Below are 11707 nucleotides of genomic sequence, written 5' to 3' on the forward strand. Positions count from 1 at the left end.
TATGCACTTATGTGTGTATGAAAGAAAGTTAAGAGGTTAAGTATGAAATGTAAGAAGGTATTGTATGATTATGTGATTAACTAGAACTTACTCAGTGTAGCTGACTTTTAGTATGCACGCAGGTGAGTAGAATGAGGCAGGTAGCTTGAGGAGGACACATGACAGAGTTGGACGAAGCTGGCATCTGAAGATTTTGCTATGATGTTTTATTTTAAAAGACTATGTTTTTTTTAAATGACTATGAATGCTTGATAAGACAAGAATTATGGTCATGGAATGTAATGGTTTGAATGTTTTTAATGTTCCGCGAATGTTTTAATTAACTCTGATATTTAGAATTGCGTTTATGAGTAAATCCAACACGAAAGTAAGGCTACCGGTAATGGGGCCTTACAACTAGAGGGGTGGAGGCAATAATATAAGTCCTTTAAACATTCCAAATGAAAGGCATGTAAGTCTGACTTGCATGGCATGTAAGTCCAATGTTCAACCTCACATATATTTGAAGTTTTGAAAAGAAATATCTAAATTATTTAAAAGTTCTGTCATAAAAGATTTTAACCAAATATCAAGGGGTTTAAGTCTAATTGGGGTGATCTAGGGAAAGCCAAATAAGCTTTGAGAAGAGATATGAGGCATCATAGCACAGTCAGTGTTGTCCATTTCTGAATTATGCAAATTAAATGTACCTTAATGAATATCACCAATATGAAATGAAAAATCATGCCAAGTCTAGACCTGCTATTAACCTGTCTGATATGTCATAATGATGTTGAGAATGAAGTATTGAGAAGCAACTTAACCAATATGATCCCATGTTGAGATCTTTTCAAAAGGAAATAAAAGGAAAAATAATTGAAATTTGATCTCTTAATGCACCATAAATGTTTGACTCATTCGAGCAAGCTTTACATTTGAATATGTTTGAATATGTAATTCCTAGCAAGCTTTGATATTCTTGGGCTTTTCTAGCAAACTTTGTTGATTTGTTTGACTTTTGAAATATCTGGGCAAGCTTGATGAGTATGTGTGCTTAAATGATTTATTCATATACTTTCGAGTACACTTTGTGTTTTTAGGTTTATCTAGCACACTTTGCACTCTTGAAGTACTTTCGGGCACACTTCTGTATTAAATGAACTTGAATGAATATTTGCTAACTTTTATAAGATTTCGGGTAAGGTTTGTGATATGTTCAGATATTCGAGCAAGGTTGACAATTAGAAATACTTCTAAGTTATTGTTTTGGGTTTCTTTATTGATTCCTAGCAAGGTTGCCTATTTGATGATTTATACTTGATTATTTGTCTTGTGATTTATTTCTCGAGCAATCTTATATTTCGAATAAGCTTCCTTCATTTTATTTACTTAGGTTTATTTTTAATTAACTTTATTATATCTGAAAAAATTCTGGAACGAGCAAGGTTTGTAAAACACTTTACCTAGCAAGCTTTGCAAAATAAGCTTTTTCGAACAAGGTTTGCAAAATATACTTTATCGAGCAAGTTTTTAAATGGGAAGATTTTTAAAATGAGATATTTTAATTGTGTGACAGCTTTTACTCACAAAAAGACAAAATGCATTTAAAACCCACTTTCAAAAGGTATATAAGATGAACTTAGTGAAATTTTCATACTTCACTTCTCTCTCCAAACACTTCTGCATAATCTCTCTTGCTCTCGCTCTAGAATACTAATCGATTTAATAATTTTCCCTACCCTAATTTGTCAGCCCTCTTAATCCGACTCGGTAAGATTCAATTGAATGTTTTCCGATGATGATTATGAGTATTTACACTTTAATTTCTTGTTTAAACTGCCATCTCTGTTTTCTATGTAGGTTATAAATTTGTCGAAGCACAGGTTCTTAGAGAAAATTTCTCTTTACTTCTCTAAATTCTAACCCAAAACGTTTCAATGTGATGAACTTTATGACTCACCTCTGCTTTGAATTTTTTTTTGTTTATGTTTATACAGATATGGCGGGCGAACCGACATATCCGTTCGAGAAGAAGCACAACATGTGCGCAGAATTGCAAGTAACTCCTGATAATGAGGACGTGGCTTTAATGATTAGATGTCTACAACTATCTAATCTGCGGTTTTCGTTGACTGAGTGCCCTGTTATATACAGAAATCATCATTTGGATTTATGGAACTCAATGCAACTTATTGATGATGCGGGTGGTAGGCGGTTGGAGGCTACCGTTGCTAGACAAGAAATTGTCATCACAAAACAACTCATAAGAGCATGCTTACAACTGAACGACAACATTGAAAACCCAATCCATTTTTCCACAAACCGTTTACTGACCATCATTACAGATACAATGGGTTATCAGGGTGATGTTTTTGAAGGCCAATTCAAGAAGGGAATATTACCTAACCTTTATAGGATTTTGATTCATCATATTATTCAAGGATATGCAGCAAGAAAGGGCTCCTGGACATTTATGAGCAGAGACTTGGCGAATGCAACAGTGGCTTCCATCTTTAGACAGCCATTCAATTTCTCTAAGATGATTTTTGAAGGCCTTGTATCAAATTTAAGGAAACCCAACAGGGAGAAATTCTTAGTCTTTCCGAGATTTTTCCAAATTATTTTTAATAGGGAGTTGCAGGATCTGCCAACCATCGGTACTCCACATCTATTGCAAGATTCAAACACATACAAGAGGATTGCAAGGTTGGCTTCCTATAGTCACTTCAATCCTAATGCTGATTTTGACATTGTCCCTTGGTTGTTGAATACTGATTTGGCTATTATGCCAGTCTAGAGTCACCACATGTGACCTCTGAGGAGGATGAAGATGAGGATGATGTTTCTGATGATGGTGATGAAGGAGATGATGATCAAGGCGATGGAGGAAATGTTGAAGGAAATTTGGCTGATTTTGATATGACTGATGCACAGGTACAAGGGGAGATTCAAGCCCAACCCTTACCTACACCACCATCCTCACCAAATAGCCCACCCCAACAACACATCCAATAACCACCACAACACCAAACACCATCCACACCACCAAAAAATAACCCTAACATTCCATCCCAACCAACATCACCCACACAAACCCAAATCCCACCTCAAACCTTAAACCATCCCCTAACCCAAACCCAAACCCTAATCCAAGACCAAAACCAACCCATACATGAACCATACATCCCACAACAAATCCCAGCCCACCTAATTAACCTACCAACCAGACCATTCCTATCCCCAACCCATTCCCAAACCTTAGAGCAACCCAACCAACAAACATTTGAAATTATCCATACCCACAAACCTTTACCTTTACCACATAACATAAATCCTTTACCCTCAACTAGTGAAAACATTTTTGAAAGCCTAAGCCCACCCAATGAACCTATCCAAACTCAAACCAGTATACATGATCCTTTCTCTGACACACCAACCCGTTCCCCTTCCCCTAGTGCTTATTTATTCAAACGAAACTTGGATTTACTGGTGGAAAATGTTGAGTTGAGAGGCAGTAATGAAGAGTTGAGGAAAAAAATGAAGATTTAAAGGCACAGTTGGCTCAAACTCTAAACATAATTCAAGCCTTGGAGGCTAAGGTTTAGAAGACCTCAGCTGTACCAAAATAGGGGGAGAATATTTCTATTGCCATTGATGCTGATGTTATTGAGGAGGTTGTGAATGTGGGGGTGGATGGTGAAGATGTTTTGAAAACCTTGTGCAGTGTATATGGTGAGAGTGATGAGGATGAGGATAGTGAAGTGAGAGGATTTGATAATGATGGGTATGAGGGAGACAAATCTGATGTTGGTGAACAAGATTATGATGTTGCTGATACAATTACAAAGAAGAAGAATGTGAATGAGGAGAGGGAGAAGAGATGGAGAAGGAGATGAATGTTGATGAAAATGTGCAAACTAATAATATTTTAACAACTGAGGCCATAGAAACTGATGCTATTGGCACTGAAACTCTAACTGATGTAATTATTGATGAAGGTGCTAAGACTGAGGAAGTAGCTCTAACTGAAGAAATTGAAAATGTTGAAACTTCCAAGAAGGTCGTTGAGGATGATGAAGAGATGAGGAATTTGATGGACGATATTGAGAACTTTCCCAGTGAACCATAAATGGTGAGGGAATCAGATGAAGAAAGGAGAAGGGCTAAAGGAAAATCCATTGTTGATACTAAAGATGATTCACCCGATGAAACACATGACAAATCAAGTGATGATATGTTGGAAAAGGATGAACTGGCTGAACAAGCTGCCAAGAGGCATGCTGATACATTGTTTGAAACTTTGGAAAGGGAAAGGATTGCCAGACCATGACTGCTGAAGAGTTTGTTGAACAAGAAACTCTATTTGAACAAGACCACATTGCCAAAACATTAAATGAAGAAGGAGAGGTTGAGCAAGAGGTTATTGAGGTATTGATCAAAATGAAACAAGCTGAAGAGCTTAATAACACCTTAGCTCTTGTGATGTACAATTTCAAACAAGCCCAACCTGAGGTTGAAATTCCAACCACTGCTGAAAGTGTTACTAATGATTCAAACAAGAAGATGGTAGTTGATGAGGCTGGTGAACCAATCATTGAAAAACTTTCTAAGATATGGATTGACAGGCTGAAAAGATGGAAGAAGAGAAGAAAAGTAAAGGGACAGAAGATGATAGCAAATATGGAAAGAAATATACCAGAAAAAGATGAAGGTATGATGGCAGAGACTATAATGAAGATGAAACTGTGATAAAAAGAGCCAAAAATTTAAATGATGCTGAATATTTTGTTGAGAGCCCCAAAGATCAGGAAAGCCCTGTGCAGGCTATTCCATTAGGCCTGATAATGAGCCTGGAGTAAATGAACCACGGATTGAGTCCCTTGATGAATCAACTGAAGATGATGATGATAATGTTGATGATGATACTATTAATAATGATGATCTTAATGACAATACTGTTGATGATGATACTGTTGACTCCCCAAACATTAACATGACTGATGAACAAAGGGAGAATATACAGATTATGCTGGATAATGCAAGGAGAAACCATCCTTTGATTATGAGGTTGATTAAGCATGGATACAAATTTGAAACTTTGGCTCCTATGAAAGATGAGGAGTTGCAAATATTTGTTGATAAAGAGGCAGATGAAATAAAGAGAATGATGGAAAAGAAGAACCGCGATTTTCACATATACAGAACTTATTTGAGAATGCATGGGTTATCTGATAAAGATCTGAGTAAAATGATATTTGCTGAATTGGAAGAACATTATAAAGCAAATGTGGAAAGGGTGGAGAGAGAGGAACTGGAAAGATTGAGAAAGGAGACAAGTCAAAAACAAAAGATTGATGAATTGTTGAAAATATTTGAAGGAAAATGCAAGTATTTAATTGATAGAGGAATGTCTATGGAGGTAGTTGATGGTCTGTCAAAAGCACAGGTTGAATCCAGCTTCAGAAGATTATCTAATAAGGCTGAAACTGACAAATCTACTAAAAGGCCAAGAGTTGTCACTTTGACTGAAAAAGAAAAGGCTAATAAGAAGAAGTGGGAAGATGAACAGTTGCAGTTGCTTAAAAGATTAATGGAGGTAAGGGGGAGATTGACTGACATCCGGGGGATGATTAGAAGTGAAAGGTTAGCCTTGTACCAATCTGAACTGAAGAAAATTGAACAAGAAAAGGCTCAATCTTTAACAGCTTCAAAAGTTCCTGTTGTTGTGGAAGTGAAACCTGAACTAGTTGAATACATGTATCCATGGGATGACGAGAACAAAGTTAAGACCCTAAAAGGCTTGATGATGAGTAAAGGAATGGAAGAAAGTGTGTTTGATAACTTGGGGAAAGGTCAACTGAAAAATTATTTTATGAACAGAAGGTTGAATGGGAGAGATTAGAAGCTGAATAGAGAAATCCAAGAAACTTTGATGTTGGACCAAGGGGAGTAAGATTTGTCCCTGTTGGTCAACTTGGAGATGAGAGGATAATGGGAATGATTACCAGACTGCCCAGAGAAGGAGGTGAGAATTTTCTTGACTTGATGAGCATGCCAGCGGAGATGGTAACTTCTATGTTTGTGAAGAGATTTTGGGACTTGAGGGCCACTAAACCCAAAAAGGCAACTACATCTAGGCCCTCAGCTGCAAGAGTCCAAATTCCTACTACAAGAGCTGCACACCACAGACAAAACAGGCCACCATCTGTGGACCTACCCAAAAGGCTCTTCTTTGACTCTGTGTCTGAAACTTTAAAGGTGATTATGAAGAGTGGAGAGCTGAAGGAAATCATTTTCAAGGATGATTTTGCTGATTTTAAGAAAGAACAACTAGAGGAGATGGCAACTCTAGAACTGTATGATTATCATGACAGGAATAGACTTGCAGGAAGACAAAAAAATGAACTATCAAAACATTTTAAGGAGGAGGCCAGGACATGATTCCCTATTTTGAGTAAGAAGAGGAAGTGGGAATTATCTTAACACAAGAAAACCAGAAGGGCCAAGAGGATGAAGGATATAAGATATGCTGAAGTTGACTACATTTCAAAAGTGAAGAACAAATACCCTCTTGCAAACATGATGGTGTGTATAAGCATGAGGAGACAGATGACAAGGCCCAACCTTGAAGTCCAGAGAAATGGTAGGATTGCTCATATTGACTATAAAGAACAAGATGACTCCTACATTCTCAGAAACTCTGATGGACTTACCTTGGGCTTCATTAGAGCAAATGAAGACTTGACATTCCTGCATGATGATGATTTGAGAGATATTATGAGGTGGACTCTGCCTTACAACCACCCTTATCATCAAGAATTATTTTTATTCAAGGAGAGAGCTGGAAGTGTGAAGTTGTCTAGAAGACAAGCAGTCTCAAGCTCAAGAAGATAAGATTATTTGTCTAGCTTAGGTTTTGCTTTGTAATGTCCACTGGATAGAATTTTCAACCTTGTAATACTCTTTTGAATATGTAATGTAATTTGATATTGAGATTTGTTGTGTATTTTAACTAAGTGTATGTAACCATAGAGGTGTTTTGGTACAGCTGAGATTGTTCCAATCTAGGGGGAGATTGTTGGCATGAGAAAAGTGCTAAAAGAAGATTGGAAACTTCTCAACCTCTCAAGAAACTGCTAAGTATAGATACCGAGCAAGCTCAGACCTCATAGCAAGCTTTCACTTATCCTTGCAAGGTATTTTGCATTCTGGGAAAGGTTATCTTCTTAAAGTCCTCTAAATTGTCAATCCGAGCAGGGTTCACTTTGTCTAGCAAGGTCGTTCTTCAAGCCAAGCAAGGTTTGTTTCCCAGCAAACACTTGGCTAAACCAAGCTAAAGAAACCAAGTACTTTGGTAGATCTAGCAAGATTTATTATTAAACAGTGGTCCCAACAAGCTTGAAGTAAGTTGATAAGGAAATATCTTAAGGACTTATTCTAGCAAGGTTCAACTCCAAACAAGCTACAATGCTACCAGCACAGTCAACAGTGTTACCAGCACACTTTGGTTTGTTCAAATAAGTTATTTATTAACAAAGAGTTGAATGGATTTCTGAAGAATAAGTTTGCTCGTAGGACCATATCGAGCAAATTTTGCTATGGTCAAGAGGATTGAAGTCTGCTAGGTGAATATTTTCTAAGAAAAATATTCTAAGTAAAGTCTACCTTGAGAAATATTCCCCAGCACACTTTAGTTACCAAGTCTGCTCGAAGAAGACAAAAGTTACAAAGCTTACTCGAAGACCTGTTTTACACTTAAAATCTTTTGTAATATGATTTTATGATTATGTATCATTGATTAGGGTTTCCAAAGAGAATGACAACTGTCATGGCACGCCTATAAATAGAATAATTTAGGGCATGCCTATGACAAACGAGAGAGAAACGGCTGATAGACACCTGATATTATTCCTGACTTTGAGTGTGACGGTTGTTCTTTAATACGCACGAACAAAACATTCCTTTCTGAAACCTTGATTGATTTTCGTTTGTATTAATCTTTCTATAAATGGAAATCTTTTGAGTTACAGTTTGTGTTTGTTACTTTAGTAATTACTATGCAACATTCAGTGTGTTAGTGTTTCAGCCATTAATACATTATTGTTCTTACGCAAAATAGCAAGTCGTTAACCTTCTTTTCAACATTTAATCGTGTGGGTTACGACAGTGGTATTGTGATCGATATTTACGGGACTGACATTCTAATAGGTGAAACCAAAGAAGACAAATGAATGGTAGTGATACATTTAATTCCATTGTTAATTCCATTCCTTCTCCATTCCATTCCACATTCATTCCATTATCTCTAACCAAACATAGGCTAGAAAGAGCTTGTCCCACCAATGAGTAAATATCGAGTAATTTCTAAAATATACCACTTGAGGAGAAAGAAACTGAAAATAGTCCAAAAACCTTGAAAATTGCAATTATAGTTTATCGAAAGCTCACGATGGCAATGCTTTTGGTTTCCCACCAATGGTTTTCGTTCGCCAATTAAACTGTGACACATGTAAAGGTGTTGACACAAGCCGATTGTTTTCTATTCAAATACGTCGGCTCTGTTAGTTTTGGGGTGAAAAATGTCTCCGCGAAAACCATCTCCTCTTTGATGTTTCGTCTTGTTTTCATCTCCTCCGTGAGTTTTCAAAAAATGTCTTTTGAAATTCATCAGACCATATGAATTTCAAGTGAATTTCATCTTTGAAGACGATTTTCCAAAAAACATGCATATTATATGAGGAGAAATTATATAAGAAGGTTATGATGCTGAAACATGATCATGAGGATGATGGTGATGAACATGTAAATATTAATATCAATGTAATTGATTCTAGAAAGTCGCTATTTAGTAAAAAACAATTAAATCAAGTATCTAATCACCTAAGCAAGATAGGGTAAGTAAGGTGTTAAACCACGAGGAGTATGTGGTAATCGTGTAACCAATTTCTAATATTATGAAGTAATGAATTGTAGTGATGATCACACAAGCAAATAGTTTAGTTTTAATACTGATTAAGCAATTTATCAAATTCGAGCAATTAACAAAAGCAAATAACACCAGGGGTTCAAGTATATAAACAAATAGTAGTCTCATGCAACCTAACAGATTAACTATCATTGATTAACGAAGACTGATTAACAAGCTAAACCTTAGGAATCAACAATCGCTAACACACGACACTGGTTATCAAACGGTCCCTGCAAGTGTGACTCAACTAAGGGTAATTGTATGCTTCTTTGTATTCAAATAATCAAAACAATTATATGGGAAATTATTACAACAACCAACAAAAAAATCATTCTGATCAACGTAAACCTAAACCGACTGAATGCACAACAATACTAAACATCAATGCTCATAGATTAATCAACAATAATTAAAAAGTGTATGTTTTAGTACATGAGAAAACTGAAAAATAATACAAACTTTACATCCTGGGTATGATTCGAAGAGATTAGCTGAGCCTTGACATCATGGGATCATCAACTCTAATTATATGGAACATGTGTATGATCTTGGGATGAATGAATATGATGGAATTGACCTCTCTTTGCTCTAGAAACTGCCTGGAATGATTCAGATACCAATAGGGTCGTCAAAAACATATTTTAATCAAAACTCTAACATTCCCATTTTTCCCATCCATCATGGTAAGCGATGGGGTATTCTGGGGTCCATCGCTACATGGTCAAAACATATATTAATTAATCCAATCGCGATACGTGATGGGTCTTCAATCCCTCCGATCGCGTACCGCGATGAGAGTCTTCACCAGCAGCAATTAGTATCTTGCATTGTTTTTCGTGCTGAACATCCCGGGTCTTCATCCTGTGCCTCAACAGGTCCAAATTAACGGCTTTAACACCTGTGACCTGAAATGCAATATACATGTATGAAGTATTGAAGTTCACACAATAAATGATTAATACTAGTAAATAAACAAACTTAAATATATACAAATTAACCAACCATAATTAATATAGAAAAAGATGATGATGAGGACAAGAAGCATATTAATAAAAGAATATTAAAGCTAGATCATGAAGGAGTCATGGCTTCTTGGGATGAAGAAAGATCACCGGGACCACAATTGTCCGGCCGGAGGTGGACCCGGATCAATGTTAGCTTGAAAGCATGGTAGGTATATTCTAATTTCGTACGTTTCCTTGTTATATGATCTTGATGTATGTTTTTTTTCAAAAGTCGTCTCTGAAGAAGAAATTTACTTGAACTTCATCTGGTCAGATAACTTAAAAAAAGCACGAATTACTACCTTTTTTTTGAAAACTCACGGAGGAGATGAAAACATGACCAAACGCCACAAAGGAGATGGTTTTCGCGGAGACATTTTTCACACCAAAACTAATGGAGCAGATAGATTTGAATAGAGAACCATCAGTTTGTGTTAGTAAATTTACACGTGGCATGGTTTCATTGGTAGACGAAAACCATCGCCGGGAATCCAAACGCATCGCCTTCGTGAGTTTTGGATGGATTATTAATGAAATTTTTAAAAGTATTGGCCTATTTTCAACCTCTCTCCCCTTAAATGGCCTATTTTGGGAATTTTCCATAAATATTTCATAGTTGACTTATTAGACCGTACGTCTTTCTTGGTATATCCAGATAACAAATAGGAGCATAAACTGAAACATTCTGGAGCTACAAAGATAGTTTTTAAATCATTAGCACCGCATAAAAACAATCCTCCTATAGTGGATATGTTTGGTTGGGAGTAATGGAATGAAGGAGGAATGAAATGAAAGAGAGGATGGAATGAACAAGGGAATGAAATAACTCATTATCGTTTATTTGTCATATTTGGTTAACCTATAGGAATATAATGAATTATTATTTTATTTTGTTTGGTAGGAAAAAAATATAAAATAACTAAAAAAATACATGAACGAAATAGAAATGATAAAAATACTTATATCTCAAATTAAAAATATACAAAAACAAAAAAAAATTGCAATGGTATGGGGGGGCACCGACAACAATGATGGTGGCGACAACACTGGTGGAGGTGGTGATGGTGGTGGTCATGCAGCGATATTTATGGTGGTGGTGGTGGTATGGCAGTGACGGTGGTGGTAGCGGTGGTGGTTGTCATGTGGTGTTATCTAGAGAGTAAGGTGGAAGAGGAATTAAATGAAAAAAAAGGTGCGAATGAATGAATTTGATGGAATGGGATTGCTTGTGTAATCGTTGATTCCATTCTATTGACCAACCAAACACCCTTTTTCCCATTCTCTCGCAATAACTCATTCAATTCCCGCCCTCAGTCATGCCTACCAAACGCTACCTAAGGGTGTGTTTTAAACATAACTAGATACCGGACCTGATTCAACGTCATCTGAATCCAAAATAGACCATACATGTAAAACTCAAATCCGATCAACCTAAACCTTAAATAGGTTAGTTATTAGGTCATTTTTCCTCAACAAAAAACCTGAACAACCCTACCAAAAACTTGAAACCCGAAATAAAACCCAAACTTTTATTGTCTTTTCTTTACAAATGTGTTTTAGTTTGGAGTCTTTTGTTTTTGAAATATGATGTTTTATAGTTTGTTTTGGAACTTTTTAATGATTAACATATGATTTTTCAAGTTTTACAATATTTATTTAGGTAACATGATGATATTATGTGATTACAACATTTTCTTTTCATTTCACATTTAAACTCGAAAATCAAACAACCTCACCTAAACTAATATGAACCAAA

The sequence above is a fragment of the Bidens hawaiensis genome, unplaced genomic scaffold, assembly GCF_021521415.1.
Source record: "Bidens hawaiensis isolate Kalapana, Puna unplaced genomic scaffold, B.hawaiensis_p1.1 tig00038565_1, whole genome shotgun sequence".
Taxonomy (NCBI): domain Eukaryota; kingdom Viridiplantae; phylum Streptophyta; class Magnoliopsida; order Asterales; family Asteraceae; genus Bidens; species Bidens hawaiensis.